We start from the raw sequence: 8,612 nt of genomic DNA on the forward strand, positions 1-8,612 counted from the left end.
CCTTTCAAACTGTGTTCCAGGGAACCCTAAGCTTCTTTGGAAGATTATTATCATCAAAGAAATCAATAATGACAGACAAGCTTCTCTTAAGGCTGCCTCCAGCCTGTCAGTATTTTGTGAGAGGGATTCAAGCACATACCAGAACTTTAGGTTTGCACAATTAAAGTGGATTAAAGGGCTGTGCCGCCCTGGCACAACAAACCCACTTTTGAAAACACAACAGCAGACTTTTTATGGTATGAAAAGTGACAGGAAAATGCTGTTCTGCGCCACCCCAATCTCCAAGCAGTGAGAGATTTTCAGGGGTCCCTGCGCTTACCCAGGGGTTTGGTTTCCTTGGAAAGAAGGTCAGCAGAGTCTGTGTTATCTTTATGAAATATGGTTTATTTATTTACACACATTCCAACCAGAACAAAAGCATCAGCAGGGGTTCAAAGCATCAGCAGTCCAATAGATCTTGCATTTTCCATCAGGGTTACAGGAGGCACCCTAAAGCCATGGTGCAGAGAGCCAGCCTCTCTGCCTGCCTCCAGTTCCCAGCCTTTCCTCAGACCCAGCTAAAAACACAAGCCTCTCCTAAGCCCCAGGAGGGGGGGGAGGCTCTCCTGAAGAGTTTCAATAACTATAGGATCTCCCTGGCCCATTCACCAGTTAATGGTCACTCGATAGACCCATTAACCCACTCTATTAGATTAGCAAAAGAGACTCATCTGACCAGGAACAGGTTTCTCTGCTGCCCACCTCCAGGTGCAGGGTTCCAAATCAGCAGCTGGAAGGGGACTAATAGAAATCATCCATCTTAACCCCAAACCCATAACAATGCATTGAAAAGTGTGGGATGAATGAATGACTAATAGTAAGATGTGTAAACACCCCACGGGCAAATCAGAACCACCCCTAAACAAACCAGAATGAATGCTCAAAGACCAGGCATAGTCTAATTACTTCATAAGCTTTGTGCAAGCAAATCAGGATGAACACTCAATAAATAGGTCATCTGAAGGAACCCTAAAAGATAACTTGAGCACTACTACTGATTTCTCCCTGCTATTTACTGATCAGTGGGTGGAGTATAGGTATGTTCTAAAGTCCACACTGGGTGGTGATAGGTCCAATTAGGACCTCAGTTCATGTGAACTGAGTATCCACCAGATAGAGGTAAGGATGGGAGAATCTGTCAATTTTGATTTTTCTCTTTTCCCAATTTGTTCCAATCTTCAGTTCAGTTCTCCACATTTATTTATTTATTTATTACATTTTTACCCCGCCTTTCTTTTTCATGATTGAAACCCAAGGCAGCTTACATATGGTTCCCAGGCGGTCTCCCATCTAGGCACTGACCACAACTGACTCTGCTTAGCTTCAGCAGGGAGCTGGCCTTATGCGCCTTCAGACCATAGCCTGGGACTATTTCCACATCAGTATGCATTTTTAAAAAATGTCCTCATGAAAATTCATTAGAATTTCTCCTAATATAAACATATTGTGCAATTTCCCTTAATACACATTTTTTGCAAGAAATATTCCCTAATATAATTAATTTTTGTATGTTATTTTTACCAATATATGCATATTTTACCCTAGTAAATGTACATTTTTGTACACATTTCTTGGCTGGAGAACTGCATTGCAAAATTTGGAGAAGTGCAAATTTTGAAGGATGTCTGTGGTTTGTTTTGTGTATTGTTTCAGGAGGTGTGAATTAGGCAAGTTTGCCTTTAAATGCAAGCTGAACTGAGTTTCTCCCCCATCCCTAGATAGAGGTCTAAGAATCCTCTGCAACATGGAAGGGGCTGTATGGCAGATGTTCTATAGTTCTCCACCAGACAAGTTAATATGAAAAGGGTTCTGGCAAGATGGGTTTAAATGCCCTTGGGCCAGGCCAGTCACCAGAAGGCCATTGTAGGAAGAAAGAAGCCTAGTGTTGTGGAGATGTTAGATGGGAGCACTCAAGAGTAAAGATGGATGCCCCTGAAGGCTGCAATTCTAAACAGACTTAGTAAGACTCATAGAACTCAACAGGACTTACTTCTGAGTAGATATGGTTTGGATTGTGCTGTTGGTAAAGCTTGACTAGGGATCCTCTGCAAAGATATCCATATCCAAGCAGGGTTGGCAACCCCCTGCCTGGAATGCCCTGCCTGCCTTTTAACGTGGCTGCCCCAAACGTCTTTACAGATTTGACCCTTCACTTCAGAAAGAGGTCTGAGAAATGAGTAAGAGTAAGAAGATTCTCTACCCTTTTCTGTCTACCCTGGGGGCTGCTATAAACTCACTTTGACAGCCAACTCAATTCCAGTGAGTAATAACTAACAGAGAGAAAACACACACCGTTTGGTCTACCTTCACAGGCAGCAGCTTGGGCACAACAACAATTGAAGCAACACTTCCAAATATGTGAATTCTCTTTTACCACTATTGGGCAAGAAACAAACCATCGTGCAACCAACAAGGTGCATCATCAATGGGTTTAAGGGAGTTGAGCTGAGCGCATGGAACCACTGTTGTTGCTTCTATGGATTAAGGAAGTGAGGTTAAAGGTAAATTAGATGCAAATAGAAAAGAAAAAAAGCAGTGATGATTTCCTAAATGCAATACATACCAACCACAACAAGATTCCTATGAGTAAAGCAGACAACTCAGCATCCCATAACCAGTCAGGATTCATAACCAAAAACCAAAACTATAAAAATCCTGGCAGCCAGTCAGCCAAGGTCACAGAAATCCCCATGCAGCACAACCTGACCGAGAGGCTGCAGTTAGTGCAGAATGCTGTGGCATGATTGCTGACATGAGTGAGACCCTATCAGCACATAATACCTCTGCTCTGAAATCTGCACTGGTTGCTAATTTGATACCAGGCCAAGTTCAAGGTGTGTTTTCCATGTTATGGGTTCCACATAGTACTTGTTCTGCTCTTGTAAGAAATCAGTCTTTTGGTGTGGCAGCACTTACGCTTTTGAACTCCCTGCCTATTGCCATTAGGCAGATACCTTCATTGCACTCTTTCCAGCACCCACTAAAAACATGTTTGTTTAGCCTACCCAGGCATGTTGAAGCTATTGCATTTTTTATCTGTTTTAACTCATTGTTGGTTTTATTATTTTGAATGTTTTTAAATACCTGTCTTTAACAATACTTTTATTGTTTTAATTCCTTCTGTAAACCGCTTTAAGATTTTTTACAATAAAACAGTATATAAATGTTGTAGATAAAATATATAAATAAATTTTGGAGTCACTGTGTCTCTTGAGTCTCTTCCCACTTTTGGGAACAAAGGAATCTGCCTTATACTGACTCAGGCCATTTGGTACCATCTAGCTTAGTACTGATGACATGGACTAGCATTGGCTCTCCAGGATTCCAGGCAATAGTCTTTTCCAGAAATTGAATTTTGGACCTTTGCATGCAGAACATATGCCCTGCCACTGAGCTACAATCCTTCCCCTGTTTAAGAAGTGTCTTTTAAAATTGTTCATTTCAATTCACTAATGAATACACATCATACCTAGGGCAGATCCACACCATTCATTTAAAGCACATTCAATACACATTTGAGTACATTAATTCCACCACAGAATCATGGGAACTGTAGTTTGTTAAGGGTGCTGGGAACTATAACTGTGAGGGGGAAACTACACTTCCTGGGATTCTTTAGGGGAAGTCATGCACTTTAAATGCGAGCTGGATGTGCTTTACATGTATTGTGTGGATCTACTTAATATACTTTGCCTGCATGTACATCGTTTTAATTAATTTTTCAAAATGGAAATGAGCTATAAAGTGTACTGGGTGACCATGGGCTACTCACCATCTCTCAGCCTAATCGGCCTCTCAGGATGAAAACAAGAGAGGGCAACCATGACCACTCCAAGGAAGAAGCACACACTTAAAATGTGGAGGAAATAATAATCTACAACCATAGTGTGAAATCAAATACTTATTGGGACACAGTATGAAGAAATATTTATATAAGCATGACTATCAAAGATGTTTATTATTTATACAACCTGTAAAGTTATTTATAGTGCAATCCATGTTTGTTTTCTCAGAAGCAAGTCCCAGTGTATTCAATGGGGCTTATTCATACAAGGAAGCGTGCAGAGTACTACAACCTCAAGGTTGTGTTTGAATAGTCATCGGACTGATTTGACTGAGTTTATTATGGTACAAAGACCAGTTTAAAATACAAGGTAAAAAATACATAAAAATAGAGAAATTCAACCAGTCATTTTCTCAATTTTACAGTTAATACAAGATATAATGCTTAAAAATATACATGTTAAAATCAGTGCTATGTTATTTAGCCAGAAGTCAAATTCCTTCTGCAGCTTATGGCAGCAGCACAAAAGCTAGCTACCTTGGCTGATATTTGCGGAGTGAGATCAGATAGAAGGAATTCCACATAAAAGCCTTGTCCCTACCAGGAATATTTTGCAAGATAGGAGTGATTAAAACAGGACGTAGTTCACAGTAAAATGTACAGTGCAGTAGGACATGTCCTACTGCCTCCACTGCCCCTTCGCCACAAGGACAGATCTGCTCTTTATACGGAGTTTTCTTAAACCTACCCAATAAAAGTGCCGAGGAAAAAATATTGAGCTTTGCACGCGTAAACGCTTTCCTGAACTTTGGAATAGTCAGGGTGGCTAGGTAATGAGCGAGGGCGAATGGTCTAGAGTTGAATCTGAGATCAGAGTAAGGAGCAGCCAACGTTAACTGATTTAGAAAATCTGTATCTAAAATTCGTTGGAATATGGAAGCTTTTGCTTTAGTATAGCCTAAAGTGAAGATCGAAGTGGTGGAGAAGCCTAATCTTAGTAGTTCCACATTTAGTGACTGTTTCCACTTGGATTGAAAAGGATCGGACAGTATAAGTGGGGCCAAGCCTACAGGAGCAAAAATCATTTTTAGCCAAAATTTTATTCTACACGTCCAAATATGCGTTTCTATCTTGGATACCCCGGCTTCTAATCACAGGATGGAATTGGGCACGCAGGCAGGGATGCCAAGAATAGAGCGTAAGAATTTAGTTTGGACGGATTCTAGGGGGACAAAGTTATCGTAGACACATACTTGTCGTTGGACTGTTATTGTAATGTTATATTGATATGCATTTTTTTCTTTTGTGTTGTGAGCCACTTTGGACACATTTGTGTGGAAAAGTGGCATACAAATAGAATGAATAAATGAATGAATGGAAGTGATAAGGAACTTCATTCACTCAACCCAAAATTCAGAATCATGCCACTTTAAGCTGTTTTGCAACTGTTTATACTTGTTTTTATGGTTATTGGATTTTAAAGGGATTTATTTCTTATCGTGAGCTGCCTGGGTTTCCAATCACCAACCCTACCACACAAGGTGGTTGGAAAGACTCCATACACACAAACACATTGCAGATGTAAAAATACATGCACCCTGTATAATAGTTTATTGTCAAACCAGTTGCTCATTGCAGAACATTTTTTTAAAAAATCAGTATTAGTTTCCTACATAATAAAAAATGTGATACCTAGGTAAGCCCTGCCTAATTGCTTTAAAAATAGGACTGGAGGGGGAGAGAAAGATTTACAACACAAACACAATTCTTTGCTACGTTCACTCAAAAGTCCCACTGATTTACAGCACAATCCTAACCATGTCTATTCAAAAGTAAGTTCTATTGAATTCAATGAGGTTTACTCTGGGTATGTGGGATTAGCACTGCAGCTTTACTACCAGAAAACAAGTATTGGATTAAAGCTTCATATTGGGAAGGTTTTTAAAACACTGCCGTCTTCATCAGCCCAGGAAAATTTAAACTTTAAACTGAAAGCTATATACTTACTCCATTTATGAGATTTTCAGATAAATAGGAAAAAACAACCATTTTCTGGCATTGCAATGGGGTCTAGGCACTGCCTGGAGGTCAACAAATCACAACCCGACTTCACTTATTGGCTACAAACCTGAAAGGGCAGGGATAGAACAGCCTGCTATGAGCTGATTTAACAGAAGTTGCGGGTGTGTGTGCTGACGTTTTGGTATATATCTCGTGAACCAGACCACCTAGAAACTTACTTTTTTTTAAATTAAAGCTGAGAGTCCGGAGATTAAGGTGAGTCACCTGGAGACCCAGAGAGCACCCCCAAAATCTGGAGTCTCTGGGCAAAAACTGGACACATGGTAACCCTATTAAGAGATTTACCAAAGTTTTTACACTTAGCACAAAGAGTTCTAGAAACACAGATGCATCCAGTAGTTTTTTTTTTTTGCATGTACAATAAAGTTTTATGGAACTTTGGCAAAACTTTGTTAAACCTGTAAGTTTCTCTCTCTGGGGTTAATAGCAGCTTGGCAGGGGAGGGAACTAAATTGGTACTATGGTGTGTGGGCAAAGTGTGAGACCCCCCCTTCCTGTGTACTATGGCCCCAATCCAAAACTCCCTATGGCTGCTTTTTGTAATAGAACAAGACATTAAAGTCATGAGCTTCCACATAATGTGTAGCTGGACAGTGTCAAATTATATTACTGATGTGGTCCTTACCACTGAAAATGTCATCTCTAGAGGAAAGATAAACTCCTTTCCCTCTCTCATTCAGAGAAATTAACTAGTAGTTACCAATTATTATTATTATTATTATTATTATTATTATTATTATTATTATTATTATTATTATTATTATTATTATTATTATTATTATTATTATTAATAATAATAATAATAATAATAATAATAATAATAAACAATAAATCACCCACCCATCACCCAAAGATTCCAGGGCAGCTCACAATAGTTTTAAAATACATGATTAAAAATAGGTAAAAACAACCCCAAAACACCACAAAAAATAGGGTGGATGCTAAAAACATACATCTCAGGTATCAAAGACCAGTGAAGTTGCCAGATGCACCTCTGTGGGGAGGGAGTTCCACAACTTAGGGGCTGCCACAGAGTAGGCCCTCTCCTGGGTTACCACCACCCTGAGCTTCTGAGGGCAGCAGAACTACCAAGAGGGCCTCTGCTGATTTTAACACTCAAGAGGATCTGTTGAGAAAGAGGCAGTCTTTCAGATATTTGGGGCCTAAGTGGTTTAGTTGTAGGTGAAAGTACAAATATTTTAACATGAGAATTAGGACTGGTTGTATTAATTGATTTTACTGAGGTCTGTGAGAAAAGGCACGTTTGAATAGACTTGCTTTTTAACAACCCTCCCTGGTTGTTCACGTCATGTTCCGGTAACCTGTTGTTATTATTCTCTATGTAAGTCAGGGATGGTGAACCTGTGGCCCTTCATTTGTTGCTAGTCTACAACTCCCATCGGCCATGCTGGCTGTGGCAGATGGGAGATGGACTTCAACAATATCTGAAGGGCCCACAGGTTCCCATCCTTGATATATGCGATATCAAAGAGACGCACTCAGCAGATGGCCGCTATTTTTCATAGAAAAAACTATGTCTGAGACCTTGGAGAGCTGCAGTCACTCACAGCAGACAGTACTGTGCTAGATGGATCAAGGATCTGATTAAGCATAAGGCTTCTTCATACATTCAGGTCAAGACATCTATCCTCCCCCAATTAAACCCATTTCAAACCATGAATTTGTTTCCTAATGCTCTCACAAATCATCAGTTCTTTAACAGTAATAGTCTGCAAATGCTTCAATAAGTTGTGCAAATTGTAGCAGGTCCCCTGATTCTCTTGGTCGAGAATGCACCATTGAAAGGCTTATTTAACACTCCAAGAAGAAAGGCCTGCCTACCAATAAGGTACTTTACAGAACTTACAATGTAATACTGCAAAATTCAGATACTGAACCACCTTTCTCTAATCTCAAATTGTAAAATCCCAATCCTCAAATATAAGAACAATTTTCAAAACAAATGGCAAGGCATATACACACACCACGAATTGCACCCCTATTTCCTGATGTTCAGTTCTTTCCTTTAATAGTTTCAATGTAGCTAAATCTTCATATTTTCAGAACAATGTGGCATCAAACCTAACTATGAGGCCACACATTTGTGGCAGAATTTCTAATAATGATAACAGTGAGAGGAATGAATAATTGGTAAAACGTACCTGGTGTTGATGGGAATTCTCCATTGCTTGTTATCTTTAAAGGGGAAATTGGGTATTATTTATTTATTATTATTTTATTATTTTATTATTTCAATTTATATACTGCCCTTAGCAGAATAGCTCTCAGAGCTTGCCAGAATGCTCAGCTTGGTTCATTAATTGATAGTGATCCCTGAGGAATACATGCTGATTCAATCCCTGCTTTGAGATTCAGCCCTTTTGCCCAACTTAGCTGGTAGTCTTTATATGCTATCAGTCTTAACCCTGTGCCTATCTCCTTGCTAAGACTTACCCTGAAAGACTCAGATGTTTTGCTCTTGTGCCTCTCCCTGTGGTTTGCACTGCAGCACATACTAGGTGAAGCATCATTCAGAGATACTAATGAGACATTTGGAGATTTTCTGACACAGTCTTCTACCACCCCCAGGGAGGAAAGAAGCTTCAGCCTTGGGCCCCAAATGGGGATTTAGACTCCAGAGATGTGACAGCTTGCACGTTGCCATAGGCTTAGCTAGGGAAGACATCTTAATTGGCGCCATTACTTA

Source organism: Rhineura floridana, chromosome 3, assembly GCF_030035675.1.
Source record: "Rhineura floridana isolate rRhiFlo1 chromosome 3, rRhiFlo1.hap2, whole genome shotgun sequence".
Lineage (NCBI taxonomy): Eukaryota > Metazoa > Chordata > Lepidosauria > Squamata > Rhineuridae > Rhineura > Rhineura floridana.